The 16,710-nt window shown below is 42.5% G+C and overlaps 1 long non-coding RNA gene across 1 annotated transcript in view; it reads left to right on the top strand.

Moving 5' to 3' along the window:
* LOC122694209 overlaps positions 1-8,846 on the top strand; it is an 85,276-nt gene extending 76,430 nt beyond the window's left edge. Inside the window, exons 5-6 of the long non-coding RNA XR_006341136.1 lie at positions 7,744-7,922; positions 8,295-8,846. This is a non-coding gene — a long non-coding RNA (uncharacterized LOC122694209). The remainder of the gene's footprint in view (positions 1-7,743; positions 7,923-8,294) is intronic.
* The last annotated feature ends 7,864 nt before the right edge of the window (positions 8,847-16,710 follow it).

Genomic DNA, 16,710 nt, shown 5'->3' with positions numbered 1-16,710 from the left:
CTACTATATTTTTTAAAAAAGCATAAAAATATAGGTGTTGGAGAAGATGTGAAGAAATTTAGACCTCTCATTCACTCTTGGTGGGTCGAAAGATAATGTAGTCACTATGGGAAATGTGGTGGTGGTTCTTCAAAAAATTGAAAATTGTATTGCTATATACTCCTTGGGAGAAAAGCTATGACAAACCTTCACAGCATATTAAAAAGCAGAGATGTTACTTTGCCAACACAGGTCCATCTAGTCAAAGTTATGGTTTTTCCAGTAGTCATGTATGGATGTGAGAGTTGGACCATAAAGAAAGCTGAGTGTCGAAGAATTGATGCTTTTGAACTGTGGTGTTGGAGAGGACTCTTGAGAGTCCCTTGTACTGCAAGAAGGTCAAACCAGTCCATCCTAAAGGAAATCAGTCCTGAATATTCATTGGAAGGACTGACACTGAAGCTGAAGCTCCAATACTTTGGCCACCTGATGCAAAGAAATGACTCACTGGAAAAGACCCTGATGCTGGGAAAGATTGAAGACTGGAGGAGAAGGGGACGATAGAGGATGGGATGGTTGGATGGCATCACCAACTTTATGCATATAAGTTTGAGAGCTCCAGGAGTTGGTGATGGACAGGGAAGCCTGGCGTGCTACAGTCCATGAGCTTGCAAAGAGTCAGACATGACTGAGCGACTGAACTGAACTGATTACTATGTGATATAGCAATCCCACCTCTGGGAGAATTTAAAGCAAGGTGACAAAGAAATATGTGTATACCCATGTTCGTAGCAGCATTATTTGCAATAATAAGTGGAGGCAACCCAAGAGTTCATCAACAGAAGAATGATAAACAAAGTGTGGTATGTACATAGAATGGAATATTATTTAGCAGTATAAAGGAAGGAAATTCTGACATGTGCTAAATCTGATACAAGGCTAAATCTTGAAGACATTATGCTAAGTGAAATAAGCCAGCAAATGATACAAATATGTATGATTCCACTTCTGTGAGGTACCGAGGGTAGTCAAATTCACAGAGACAGGAAGTAGAATAGCTGGTTGCCAGGGACTATGGGTGGAGGGCAGAAAATGGAGAGTTATGGTTTAATGGGTATAGAGTTTTAATTTTAAAAGATGAAAAGAGTTCTGGAGATTGATTGTACAATAATGTGATTCTGAGCATTAACATTAGTGAATTGTATACTTAAAAATGGCTAAAATGGTAAATTACATACTATGTGTATTTTATCACAGTTTAAAATTTTTTAAATAAATAAAAGTAAAATGAACGTGGTGATTGAGATCAACACAGTGGTTACCTTTGGTGAACGACTAGTGACTGGAAGTCACAAGGGGAGATCTAGGGGTTCTGGGATGCTCTGTTTCCTGACCTGGGTAGTAAGAACATGAATGGTTTCACTCTTGAGAATCAATCAAATTATATACTTTGACTTGTGTACCTTTCTATATGCTTCAATCAAATCAACAACAGAAGTTACTTTAAAAATAAGTCAAAATAGAAGACCTAAGAATAGTCAAAGATTTGGGGAGAAAAAGATGGATAATGACTGGGTACTTACCTAATATCAAAATATATTATAAAACTATTAAAACAATGTGGTTAGTGGCACATAAGTAGATAATCAAATATATGGAAGAAGGTAAAGTCTAAAAACAGTCCCATGCAATAAATGAAAATTTAATATGTAATAAAGGAGACATTTCAAATCAAAAAGGGAAAAGATGAATCATTTGTAAATGATATGGAAGCAACTAGCAACTTACTTGTGTGTCAAGGAACTAGATCCTTACATAAAAGAACAAAATTACATAAAAGGAGAACTTTCGGTAGAACAAAGATTTATGTTTTTATTAGGAACCATACATACACTATAATAACAACCAAATCATGGTTATAATATTTTAAATCAGTTCTTCAAAATATTAGTAAATTTTACCTCATTAAAAACAGCTTCTGTAACTACCAGAACCAAAAGACAAATTATTCTTTGTCTTTCTAAAACATTCTAAAAATATATGACAGTGAATTTCTAAGACATAAAGAGTTTTTACAATTGAAAAAAAAAAAGTAATAATACCCTTTTAGAAAAATGAACATGGGGAGCTATTTCATTTAAAAAAGGACATTGGGAGCTATTTCATTACAAAAAAAGGTATTCAGTATCATAAATTAGGAAAGCAATGCTATTTTATATGTACATATACATATATATATACATACACATATATATGGGTTCATCAGATTGGCAAAGTTTAAAAAGTATCTCAGAACCTGCTGTTGGCAAGTGTATGAGGAAATGGGCACCATTGTATTCTGATGAGATTCTAAACTGCAGGGCAGAATAATAACCTGTATCAACCTTTGATATAAACTTTCCCTTTGATTCAGTAACACAATTTCTAGAAATTCACCTTTAAGTAAATAATCAGCCAAATATCCAAAAGATGTCCATGGCAGTGTAACATATAACAGTGAAACACTAGAAGAAAACTAAGTGTATGTCAAATTGTTGTTGGCTAATAAATTATGATACAGCGTACAGTGGAATATAGTCAGCCCTCCATATCCATGGATTCCACATTCATGGATTCAATCATCTGGGATCAAAAATACTCAGGAAAAAAAGTTTCAAAAAGTTCCAAAGAGCAAAACTTGAATTTGCTATGTAACAGGAAGTGTTTCCATAGCATTCACATTGCATTAGGTAGTAAAAGTAATCTGTGTGTGTGTGTGCTGTCTGCTCAGTAGTGTCCAGCTCTTCACGACCCCATGGACTGAAACTCATCAGGCTTCTCCGTCCAGGGGATTTCCCAGGCAAGAATACTGGAGCAGGTTGTCATTTACTTCTCTAGGGAATCTGCCCAACCCAGGGATCAAACCTGCATCTCTGTGTCCTGTGTCTCCTGCATTGGCAGGTGGATTCTTTCCCACTGTGCCACCTGGGAAGCCCATTATAAGTAATCTAGAGATACTTAAAAGTGTATGGGAAGACGAACTTAAGTTATATGCAAAATCTACACAGTTCTATATAAGCAACATGAGCATTGGGGGATTTTGGTATCCTGAGGGCAGGAATGTCTTGGAATCAAAGGACAACTCTATGAGGTAGTCTTGATAAATAGTTATATTTATTGTTGATCGCTAAAAAAGGCAGTTACATAAAAACAAGCATATTATCCCCTTGAGTAAATTTATTTCTAGGCATACAAACACACACATACACAAACACACACAAAGTTATCAGAAAAATGGTCACCAAATTGTAACAGTTGTTATCTCAGGGTGATAGAGTTCAGCTTTCGTTTTTAATAGTTCTCTCAATGTTTGAATTTGTTCGGTGAGTAATACATTATTTGTAATGATAAGAAAAATGATGCTATTCTTTTTTGAAAAATAAAAGGTCAAGGGACACTAATCTGGTCTATCTTAGTCACAGGAACCACTTTCACATTCTTGGGCTGCTTGCCTGTTTTCTTACTTGTCCTACTAACCTCCCATTGAAACTGCAAATCAGACTGAGAACTAAAGGCTGGGAGGGGTTCTTTGGAGTGTCACATCTCTGCTTGATTCACAGTGATCGGCACTGGAAGGCCTTCTCTGCACCAAGTACATCGCGAAGATCAAGGTGCCTTGCTTGTACTGAAATGCGTGCCTTCCGCCAGCAGCTGGTGGCTGGGCCTCTTCCCCAGTCCCCTCTGGAGCAGGGAAATAATGCCTGGAGGTTCCCTAGACTCCACTTGCTTTTTCTAGGTTCTGGAGAGCTGAGAGGTGGCTGGGAGATTTACATTTCACTAGGCCTCTCACTAGGGATCTAAGAGCTTGGTGCCCTAAACTGTGATTCACAAACTCTGGTGGCCCATGGATGCCAGGGCATGACTAGCTGGTTTGGATTTTAGGAGAGCTGTATGTTCTACCAATGGCAGATAGGCATCCCACCAAATGAAGTTTGAAATGTTGAGTGCTATCTCTAATCTCTCTTCCATCATGTTTACTAACCCTACAGAAACAGTCATAATTTTTATTTTAATCGACAGCTGGGAGATGGTAACTTCTAGCAAGCAAGAGAAGAAAGGAAACACTTAGGATTTGGGCTGCACAAGGTGATGCTTCCAAGATCCACACAGTTCCTATTCAGGATGGAGCACACCACTGAAAGAAGAATTTAAATAACTGGAAAATTTGACTTTTTCTCAAGTAGCTCCTGGTAGTGTAGACATTTCAGTGACATACTGAATTTCCGGGATGTTTTCAAAGGGCAAAGTGTGATGAAATTTCCACCTTTTGTGATTACAGTTTTGAGAACTCGAGCTGCTCAAAGCATTGGCCCAGAGCCTCAAAAATGGGCACTGGGACCCACCTGCCGGCAGCCTTCTTCCGTGACCTACAGGCAAACACCTTTCCAAGGGGTGACCAGGGAGCCTGACAGGGTCACGTACATTGCCCCATGCCAACTCCCCCGTCTCCAGGGCACCTCCAGCTAATCTGAAAGCTTGATTATAAGCCAAGGGGAATGGTTATATAACTCTGAAAGTTTAAACTTGGGAACACACACACACATGTATCTAAACAAGAGCCCAATTAAAAGGAGAAAACCATGGCACTGGATCCTGCTTCTCTAGTTTACTGATCTGTAAAGAAATAAAGATGTATTAATTGCTATATTTACTTGGCTACCCAATGGCCATGTCATCCAACTAATTAAAAGCTATGTACTTGCTGCATCCCAGAGCCTTTCACATGCAATCCCCTGCGTTCAAATAAAAACAAAAATTCTTGTAACTGTCCACTGTACTCATCTTTGCATTCCTTTTTCATGACCAGTTCTACGGCGTGCATCCCCCAGCCTAGGAGAATAAAGACGGCTCCTTCCCTGGAGTCTACTGTCTGGTCAGCAGGAAGCACCCTTCCCACGCACGGAGGCTGGAGGCAGGGCGTTCAGCGATGGCCTGGACCAGGGGCAAACAGAGAGAAGGGCCCAGGGCCGGGCCACATGACCCAGCCCCCAGAACCCAGCGTGGGGCTCTGTGCTCCTGTTTCTGTTGCCTCTTTTCTGCCAGGAAGCGCCACGGGGAGCTGCGGGGCCAGGGGGCCAGGAGGCAGTCCAGCGGCTGCAGGGCCGACAGGTTCCCAGGTGGCAGAGAGATGGAAAGGAAGTGCGCGCTCAGTTCTGAGACGGCAGACTAATCCCTGTGAGAACTGTTCACCGGGGAGACGAGGGCGGGCATCCAGGAGCCGGGCCTGGCGCTGTCCCAGGAGAAGGCTAATTCCACACCCCGCTCTGCCCTGCTCTGTGAAAGGGGGTCGCGGGCCTGTCAGGAGGCGGCTGGGAACCGGGGGAGGGGGCCACGTGCCGGGGCGCACCCCACCCCTCTTCCTCCAGAAACGTCCGGCCCCTGTCCCCCGCTGGCGCCAGGCCCTGGAAGGGCTGTCCCCCCACGCCTGGGGTTCTGTCTGTGAGACTCTGGAGGGAAGGCAGGGGGCTCAGCTCCGCGCTGATGGACAAATTTTGCTTTGACAACATGAGGGAAATAAGGACAATGCCGTGAGATTTCTCAAAACCTGAATGTATTCAATTTAAAGATCACTCTTCTTCTAATGCAGGGTCCAGCTTTGGGTTCTGATTCACATTACTGATGGTGTCAGTATATGGCCAATGTTGTTAATGTCTTTACTGGCTAACTTGTCCAGTTTTTTCTTTGATTTTCCTGGCGCATGAAAACCCAAACTTCAGAGGAGAAGAGCATCCCAGGGCATAGTGTTGTTGTTGTTTTGTGTTCTGTTTTTGCCTGTTCCTTATGTGAAGAAGAAAAGAGCTATATCTCATTTCATAGTATGAACACCTATCATTCATCTCGGTTAGTCATTCAACAGACATATAATAAGTATCTATGTTGGATACTTATTATATATTGTGAACATATATTATATATAATATACTTTATATGGAATATATAATATATTCCAACATATATAATATATTATATGTTGGAAAGGGCTTCCCTGATGGCTCAGATGGTAAAGAATCCTCCTGCAATGCAGGGGACCTGGATTTGATCCCTGGGTTGGGAAAATCCCCTGAAGAAGCGAATGGCTCCCCACCCCAGTATTCTGGCCTGGAAAATCCCATGAACAGAGGAATCTGGCAGGCTACAGTCCATTGGGTTGCAAAGAGTTGGACATGACTGAGCGACTTGCACACACATGCATATGTTGGAAAAAGACTTTGTCAAGATACAGTATTTACTTATAGGGGATCAATTTTGAATATTTTAGAAATAACATGAAGCAAAACAATTAAATGGTATCCTGTTTACCCACATTTAATCTCTGACATGCTTAACCGAAGCTTAGCCACTAACATTACACTGGCCAGCTGCTGTCAAGAAATTTTCTCTTTATTATGAACTCTAGTTATTTTTCTTAGCAATATTATTACTTAAGCAGTCATAAATTGAATCCTTCCCGACTTGAAGTGACCACAGCTGCTCTCATCGGCTCTCCTTTCAGTTGCCATCTAGACTTGCCATTCCACTTACCTAGCCTTGTAAGTGAATGTGATGGACACTTCCAGAGACTGGATTTCAGGGCTCGTTTGTTTCTGCAGCCCATTGTCACTCATCCAGTGACTTACTAGCTTAAACCTCTTTCCTCTGAGTGCTGAGGAGGGCTGACCTAATACCTGGATGAAATAAGTTATTGCTTCTGAAGATTGATTTGCAGGTTTCTCACCTGAAAGTACCTCTCTCATTGTTGACTAAGTTTCTACCTGAAGTAATTTGACTTCAGAACTCTCCAGGCTCCTTTTTCCTCAGTTTCAGCGCGTCCTTTCTCTTAGGGCTGTGGTGAAAAATACATGATGTAACTGTGTAAATCACTTGGCATGATGCCTGCCGCACGGTAACAATGCACTGCCGATGTGACCGTGGTGGATATTCTTTGCCTAGGGCTGCCTTCAGTAAGAGCCACAAGCTGGGCAGCTTAAAGCAATAGAGATGTATTGTCTCCCAGTGTTGGAGGCTGGGTCTGAAATGAAGGCGTCTGCAGCATTGGTTCCTTCTGATGGCTCAGGGGAAAACCCCGATTGGGCCTCTCTCCTAGCTCCTGGGGGTTTGCTGGCCATCTTCCGCGACCCTTGGTGTGCAACCGCATCACTCCAGTCTGTCTTGGACATCACACGGGTTCTCTCTGTGAGTCTCTGTTGTCACACGTCTCTTTACTTCTAACACCAGTCATAACGGGTTAGGGCCCACCTGACTCCAGTCTGGTGGCGTCTTAGCTTGATGACATCTGCAAGAGCTCTATTTTCAAATAAGAGTCTGAGGTGCAACCGGTTAGGTCTTCAACATATCTTTGTGGGGGAACACAAATCAATCCATGACACAAGAGACTGGATTTTGTCTAGGATTATCATCCTCATCACTAGCTGCATCTATTTTCTGCTGCCCTGGTGCTGTGTGTGGGGCACGCCAGTCACCTGATGCTGACTGAATGGCTGTTTCTGAAAGCAGTCCCGGCTCAGTCCACAGCCTGGGGCTTCCCTCACCTGTCTGCACCCTCCTTCCGCCAGAGCAAGCTACCTCTCCTGTGACCACCCCCACCCCCCACCCCCAGCCCAGCGAGTGCCCCGCACCTCGCCACTCCGCCTTCTCTTCATCCTTCTCCCTCTCCTGCCAGCCACATCAGCTGAAGGGGACCACACAAATGGAAACAAATAGCTGCCTGACCTCACAAACTTGCAGGCCGCCTAGAAAGGACATAAGGAGACTGGCTCTGTGAACCTCCAGGAAAGCGACTTGCCCGCTGAGCAGCTAAGCCCGCCTCATGCCCACCAGGCGTCCTGTCCACCAGAGGATGTCCGCCAGGGAGCTGGCCCTCCTGCAGGAATAACCAGCTTCTGCCATCCCTGGCTATTCTCAAGGTGGTATGCCAATCAATCTTCCTCTATTTTTAATTTTCTTTTTACTTTTCCAAATGGTATCCTATTTTAAATGTATTAGGGGAGTTCTACTCAGTAAAGAAAGCTTATCATCTTTCCTGTTGACAACAGGATAAAATAATCACTCACGACTGCATTTTCAGCAGATCCAGATTTCCCTCTGTGGGGTTGGGTCTGCTTAAAGCAGACGTGCGCCTCGGCATGGCCCCGCAGCTTAAAGATGGGGTGTGTCCGCCAGAGCGAGGCCGAGCGATGACAGGCATATTGGGGCCATTACTCTCTGACTTCTGTCAGGGCCTGTCTTGCAGGATCGTTTGGTAATTGGGACTCAATCTCTTCCCTCCCTCTGGGCAGCCCCGGTGGGCCTGTGACACCAGGGGTTGTCCCGCCGGGCCGCCCCGGAGCTGGTGGACCCCGGGAAGCAGCGCGGCTCTGCATCTGGAAGCCCAGCCTTCATCCCGGACTGTTGGCCCCACAGCCTCCATCAGGAGCCGCGCCTCAGGAGCCGAATTGCTGAGCCCTGCAGAATCTTCTGGACTACATTTACCATGGCTTCCAGCGGAGGGGAAGAGAAGGGAGGTTCTCCTCCTCATTTTAGAATTGCCAGGGGGTGGCCTGGTGGTCTGGGCGCCAGGGTTCCCTGCTTTCCCTGCTGTGGCCCAGATTCAGTCTCTGGTTGGAGAATGGAGACCCACAAACCCACAGTCCCACCAAAGGGAAAAAAAGCCAGATTCAGTTCATAAAAAATACAAGACACCCCGTCAAACCAGACTCTCACATAACATCAAATAATTTTTTAAACAATCCTAACTACTTTTAAGTATCCAGTTCAGTTGTATTGAGTATATTCACATAACAACTTAAAAAATTTTAATATGTTTGTCCTAGTCAACATTAAAATAAAAATAATTCATGGTATCTGAAATTCAAACTTCACTGGGCATCCTGCATTTTATCTGGCAGCCCTACTGTATTTGCCCCTGGCCTACTTTGCTAATTTGGTTGTATAATTGGTTCCTTGTCTCCGCAGAGAAAGGCTCCTTAGCGAATTGAGGCTGTCCTGCTCCATAACCTCCTAGGTGAGAGGCTGCAGCTGGGACACATATACTCAAGGTAAATGAAGAATAGAGGTATATGAGGTGTGGAGGGTGATTTTGACCAGTCAAGACTCTGAATAAAATCATAAAGCAGGGGCCGGGAATCTTTGCACTTTCCCTTTCTCTAGCATGTCCACTCGTCACCGTGTCCCTCCCTGGGCAGCCATCTTCCAGGTTATTAACTCATCCAGCCAAGCACCAACTGATAAAAATACAGTGTTAGCTGCTGGTATGCTTTAAGTGTGATCCCCTCCCAGCCACACTTACTTTTTCCTCAGTGGACTCTAATAATCAAGAAAGAAGAGTGGTGACCAGACAGAGTGGCGTCTGTGGCTTGTGTGGCATGGAACCCAGGACGCCCGTGACCCCTCATCTCTGCCAAGACCCCTCACATAGAAGATCTAAGAGAAGATATTATTTGCAAGAAACTTTTCAAGGATGGTGTTCTACTTTTATGGTACCTAGATTCTCAGGATAGAGATATTCAGGAAAGGAAAACCCTAAATGAGAAATCTGTAGAGAACAGAAGTGCTAAGTGGCTTCAGTAGTGTCCAACTCTGAGTGATCCAATGGATGGTAGCCTGCCAGGTTCCTCCGTCCATGGAATTCTCCAGGCAAGAATACTGGAGTGGGTTGCTGTGCCCTCCTCCAGGGAATCTTCCCAACCCAGAGATCGAACCATATCTCTTCTGTCACCTGCCTGGGCAGGTGGGTTCTTTACCACTAGCACCACTAGTTCCAGCCTGCCTTAGAGCAAACCACTTGTGGTCCAGGGGCATGAGACAAAAACTTTCTCCTTGTTGCTGGGCCTGGCTTCCAGGTTAGAAAATACTCGCCCAGCTGGGTAGTTCCAGTGTACCCTGACACACATCTAGTTGGTGATGGGCAATGTGTTAGGCAAGATTAAAATATACACAATGACCCACATGCTTAGCCAAGTCCTACCTTTTGGGACTTTTCTTTTGCAACTAACTGTAGTAGTAACAAAGGAAACCATATAAACATCTCAATAAGTCTCTAATGAAAATTCAATTCAAAACACACTGGGGACTTCCCTGGTGGTCCAGTGGTTAAGAGTTTCCTTCCCAATGCAGGGGTGTAAATTCAAATGGTATCAGCTAAGATACCATATGCCTCTTGGCTGAAAAAACCAAAACATAAAACAGAAGCACTATTGTAACAAAGTTCAATAAAGACTATAAAAATGGTCCACATTAAAAAAAAATTTAACTATGGCTGATCCACATTGATGGATGGCAGACACCAACACAATACTGCAAATACCCTTCAATTAAAAATAAATAAATTTTAAAAAACAACTTTAAAAAACCACATTGAGCACTGCCACATCCCAGCCCACGTGGGTCTAAGACCATCTGACACATACCTTGTCATGGAGACGTGTGTGGTCCAATGGCGAGCGACAGCAGGGCTGAATCAGCACAGGCTGGTTCGTACTGTGATGGAGGTGGACACAGAGGATGGCTATCACCCAGCCCGGGCATGGGGGGCTTGTTGGGAGAGATGGGCAAAGAAGAAGAGGTCTACCAGAACAAGTGGCAGGTTAGACAAAGGTACCTTTCTTTGGAAGAGACTGTGCCAAGCCAAATGAGGGCTGATGCTGGGCCATAGAGACCTGGCCAGCCCCTGCCCTTGACTCGACTCTGTCAACCCACTGTTCTATTCCAGAATTTCCTTTGAGTCTCCCTTGAGTGAGACCTACCAGCCGTGAGAAGACAGAAAAAGTGGAATCCCCTTTCTTAAGCTTTCTATTTATTCATTTCAGCCAAGCAGTTAATTAATTTGGGGAGATTCCCAGAGCGATTCTTGCACTTCCATCCAAACTTCAATTAGCGAAAAGCTCCTCTGAGGTTGTTCTCCAGAGCGTTCAGATGCATTCTTCCCTGTTTGAACGCTGAATAGACTGCCTCTGAGACCCGCGGCTTAGGGGGCTGCTCAGTGCTTTGCTGGTTTCCATATTCAGCAGCTCAGCTGTAACCAAGGATTTTGACCACCAACTGGGCTTTCAATACCGCTTCAGCCCAAGGGCCTGCTCATAAAGACTGCTCTTGGCTCAGCCAGGCTACACGTTTCCTCTGACAATGATGTCAGCTTTCATTCTGTTCACCCACTTGATTCACGCGTGGAGAACATCGTGTGTGTGCACGCTCAGTCGCTTCAGTCATGTCCGACTCTTTGTGACCCCATGGACTGTAGCCCACCAGGCTCCTCTGTCCATGGGACTTCCCAGGCAAAAAGACCAGAGTGGGTTACCATTTCCAGGGGACCTTCACAACCCAGGGATTGAACTCACGTTTCCTGCAGTTCTTGCAGTGCAGGCAGATTCTTTACCCCCTGAGCCACTGGGAAGCATTGCAACCCAATTAAAAATATCTGAAATTGACTCAGTGATAAAATTCTTGGCGAGGTTTACATAATAAAATTTCACCAGCAAAGCTACTAAGGAGCAAAGTCAAGGAAGAGATGTGAATGCAGGAGTGTCTCAGTCCAAAGAGAGCAGATGGGGGCAACAATCATACGTGGGTTCTGAGGACCCCTTTTGGACATGGGGGCTCTGCAGGCATTCAGTCAGTTCAGTCGCTCAGTCATGTCCGACTCTTTGTGACCCCATGAACCGCAGCATGCCAGGCCTCCCTGTCCATCACCAACTCCCGGAGTCCACCCAAACCCATGTCCACCGAGTTGGTGATGCCATCCAGCCATCTCATCCTCTGTCATCCCCTTCTCCTCCTGCCCTCAATCTTTCCCAGCATCAGGGTCTTTTCAAATGAGTCAGCTCTTCGCATGAGGTGGCCAAATTATTGGAGTTTCAGCTTCAACATCAGTCCTTCCAATGAACACCCAGGACTGATCTCCTTTAGGATGGACTGGTTGGATCTCCTTGCAGTCCAAGGGACTCCAAATGTCACCAGATTTATTTAGTTTGAGAAGGTTTGCTATACGGTTATAATGACTAGATACATTAAAAGGTAAGGAAAATGATTAAGAATAGTTTGGGGGCAGACAGAGAATATCTTTAGATTGAGCATATCTGCCGAGGCATGTAGTGTTACAGTGTCTGTAGCCTCACAGAGGTTCAAACGTAATAGGTTTTGCCCTTGCCTTCTTCAATTAATCAGTCAATGTACTTACACCCTCTCCCCTTCTGCCCTGCCCTCTCTCCTCTTCATCTCTTTCCTCTTCCTCTTCCTCTTTCTCTTTCTTTTCTTTTCTCTATCACTTACACAGGGCTTCCTCAGTGGCTCAGCGGTAAAGAATCTGCCTGAAATGCAGTAGACACGGGAGACACGGGTTTGATCCCTGGGTCAGGAAGCTCCCCTGCAGGAGGAAATGGCAGCCCACTCCAGTATTCTTGCCTGGAGAACTCCATGGACAGAGGAGCCCGTGGGGTCGCAAAGAGTCAGATACGACTGGGTGATAGAGCACATCACTTACATAGTTCCCCATTTCTCCTCACCCCTACTCCTACTCATTATGGAAATGGGTCACCTTGTGACAACCATGTGGCTTAGATATAACGGAATTTGATTTTATCACATCTGTCATGTCCTTGTCTACTTCACCAAGAAGCCAAGACCCAGAACCATAACTCTCAGGTGAAGGATGCCAAATTCAAACCAAGAGGCTAGAGGAGATCATAAAGAGAGTTTGAGATGTCCATTTGGACTGGAGAAACTTTTCATCAAATAAAAAACAAATGCTATCTTCCTATACAGGAAATAAACAAAATTTGGATGACTGGAAGAATAGATGTCCTGCCAGATGGACAGGTGAATCACTGATGCTAGTTTGAGGTCTCCCTTGTTCTGAAAAACAAACCTTCACACAAGGTTCCTTGAGGGAACCTCTGTAATTCCTTTCTTCCCACATGATCGCACTTTCCAGACAGGAGCTCAGACTCTACTGCTTCCATTTCCCCACCCTCATTCTCTCCTGAAATCTGACCAAATAGCAAGCTCAGGAGTCACTCGTTTCTAGATCCTGTGTTCACATCTTGTATTTCCTTTTTTGCTTTTGCTTAATAGCAACCAATGGCCATCCGCTTCTCTTTGACGCTGTTTCCTCTCTTGGATTCTATGTCAAAATCATTCTCTGGTCCTGCTGCTACCTCTCTGGTATCATCTCTACACAGACACACATGCACTTTTAGTCAATATGGCATACTGACTTGGTAAAGAAATATCCATGCATTTCAAATATAGAGAAATTCTGGACTATTACCATATTAAATATATACTTAATACATAGATATTCCCAGGACTAAAATGAGATTTTGTTCAAAGCCAGAATAGTAAGTAGGAGTTGAAATAAAAATAACTCATAGGGAGGTCAGAATTGGATTTAAGCCTTAACCATTAGGAACTGAGGCTTTAGATTTTGCATAGAGAGAAAGAGTACAAGCCATATGCCCCATATGCAAAGGGAATTGGAACTGAGCTATTGGAATAAAATTGAGATTCAACAATGGCTACGCATCATGAAAGAGACTAGAAGAACTCCACCCACTAGGGCAATATTGAGAGAACTTGTTTTCCACTTGGTCCTGTGGGTAGAAAAGTCATCATTCACAACATTTACAACCCAGACATGTGCCAAGCAGGCTGTGATATAAGGAGGCTAAACCAAGAAATTAGCATTAACAATTGCTTCAGAATCCATTAATCAGGAGAGGCAAAGGAGAAAGCAGCTTCTAAAATGCTTCTGCAATCCAGGGCATATGGAATTGCCTACAAAGACAATACTCCTAAAGATTATTTCATAGTCAATAGTTGGAAGTCACACAGGAAACAAACCACCATGGGAAGAGTTAAGAGTGAAAAATAATAGGGGAAAATGTGAAAAAGCTTTTAAAATAATTATGCCTAAAATATTGAAAGGATATTGAATGTCATAAGCTAGACTATAAAAAGTATTGACATATTTCTTTAAAAATTAATCATCTTAAACCATAATTATTGATACTGAAACATCAATGGATACTATGGACTGTAAACAGTCAAAGAGAGAATCATTTTGAAGATAAATCTAAGGACATTACCTAGAATACAGCACAGAGATGGAGAGATGAAAAATATGAAAGAAAATTGAAGAGACCAAGTGTCTGTAATGAAAAGCCCTAGCAATCTCCAAAAGGAAAGAGTGGGAGACATAGTATTCAATTAGCTGAGAATATTGCAGAATTAAAAAATGACAAATATCGTTAAGTTGAAACAGTAGCTGTATTATGGGTTGGATAAATAAAAAGAAATCTTTCATGTAGACACATAGTACCAAAAGCTTGGAACAAACACACAGAAAAATTATAAAAGATACTAAAGAGTTAAGGTTGTATTTTTTTTAAAAAAGAGTGATAGTTGGATTCTCATCAGTGATAATGGGTTCAATAAAACATGAGAATTTTATCTTCAAAAAAAAGAGAAAAAATGTTTGTCCAAATAGAATTCTATAGTAGCTAAAGTATCACTCAAGGCTGAGACATTCAGACATTCAGAGATTTAGAAACATTACTAGTTGTGATTTGCAAAGGACTACTAAGGGATGCACATCAGCAAGAAAGGAACTGAAAGCAGAAGAAGATACAGGATGTGAAAATTAATGATGGGAAATAAATTTAATAAATTTGTTGGAATATATAAATGAGACTCTAAAATTTAAAAAGGAGGAGGTGGAGAGAGTGAGAATTAAATGAAGGCAGCCAAAAGGTACAAAATTCCAGTTACATAAATAAGTGCCCTATAATGCCATTTGCAACAACATGGGTACAACTTGAGATTATCGTACGCAATGCAGTAAGTCAGAAAGAGAAAGACAAGTACCATATGGTATCACCTATATGTGGAATCTAAAATTGGCACAAATGAACCTGTCTGTGAAACAGAAACAGACTCACAGAGAACAGACTTGTGGTTGCCAATGGGGAGAAGGGGCGGGAGACGCATGGACTGGGAATTTGGAGTTGATAAATGCAAACTACTCCATTTAAAATGGATAGACAACAAGGTCTTAATGTATAGCACAGGGAACTATATTCAATATCCTGTGATAAATCACAATGGGATAGAATATAAAAAAGAATGTATGTCTGAGTCATTTGCTGTACAACAGAGATTGGCACAACATCGTAAATCAACTATACTTCAATTTTTAAAAAATTGAACAAGAGAAAAAAAATGTACATGAATGTTCATTACAGCATTATTTACAATAACCAAAATATGGAACCAACCTACATGTCTATAGATAGATGAATGGATAAAGAAGATGTGGCATGTATCTATCTATCTATCTATCTATCTTATATATACACATATATAAATATTAATGTATATAATGCAAAAAAGTTCATTTGAGTATTCCACAAGATGGTACAGAAAATCTGAATGAACTTTTTGGCCAACCCAATACACACACAGAATGGAATACTCGGCCATAAAAAGAATGAAATTTTGCCATTTGAAACATGGATGTACCTAGAGAGCACTATAGGAGAAGGCAATGGCACCCCACTCCAGTTTACTCTTGCCTGGAAAATCCCACGGACGGGGGAGCCTGGTAGGCTGCAGTCCATGGGGTCGCGAAGAGTCAGACACGACTAAGCGACTTGACTTTCACTTTTCACTTTCATGCATTGGGGAAGGAAATGGTAACCCACTCTAGTGTTCTTGCCTGGAGAATCCCAGGGACGGGGGAGCCTGTTGGGCTGCCGTCTATGGGGTCGCACAGAGTCGGACACGACTGAAGCGAGTTAGCAGCAGCAGCAGCAGCAGAGAGCACTGTGCTAAGTGAAGTAAGTCAGAGAGAGAGATAAACACTGTATGATTTCACTTATATGTAGAATCTGACAAAGAAACAAAACACAGTGAAAAGAGACTCGTAGATACAGAGAACAGAAGAGATGGTGGTAGCCAGTGGGAGGGGATAAGAGGTTGAAATAGGTGAACAGCATTAAGAGGCACAAACCTCCAGTTATAAACTAAATAAGCCACAGAAGGTTATTAGGATTATTATAAATGATTATGATCATTTCATAATATGTACAAATATCAAACAACTATGTAGTACACCTGAAACTAAATAATATTACACATAAACTACATTTCAATAAAAAAGAAACAATTCATTAAAAAGATATAGCAAACATAGCCTATTTGGACCTAACAACGTAACTTTGAAAATTTCCAAAGTACAAATCAACCAAACTACAAGGAAAAAAAAAAGGCTCTCTCAAAAACTGCTAGACCGAGGTAAAAGAGCATGATATCTGCAACTAACTCTCAAACGATTCAGAGAATAAATTAGATCTTAATCTAAACCTAGATATAGGCATAAAAATAAATGTAGATGTAGAAATAAGTAATAAAACAAATGAGATAGAATGTAAACATCTTATGAAAATTGTTGAAGGAAATATGGGAATTTTTCGCACTATTTTTACAACTCTTTGGTAAGATTGAAATCAAGTTTTAAAGTTTTACCAAATACCAGTGCTGGTGCTGCAACTGATTTAACTAATTTGAAGTCCTGACTTCATAGGGATAAGGTTCCAGAAATAACATTTATTTAAAGCTGCTAGGTGATTCTAATGTTTGGGGGGGAAAAAGCCCTGATAAATCAAGGATACAGAAAATAATTAAAGACAGAGAAGATTTGAA

The sequence above is a fragment of the Cervus elaphus genome, chromosome 5 (genome assembly GCF_910594005.1).
Source record: "Cervus elaphus chromosome 5, mCerEla1.1, whole genome shotgun sequence".
NCBI classification, from domain to species: Eukaryota; Metazoa; Chordata; class Mammalia; order Artiodactyla; family Cervidae; genus Cervus; species Cervus elaphus.
This window is presented reverse-complemented; position numbering and strand designations above follow the sequence as displayed.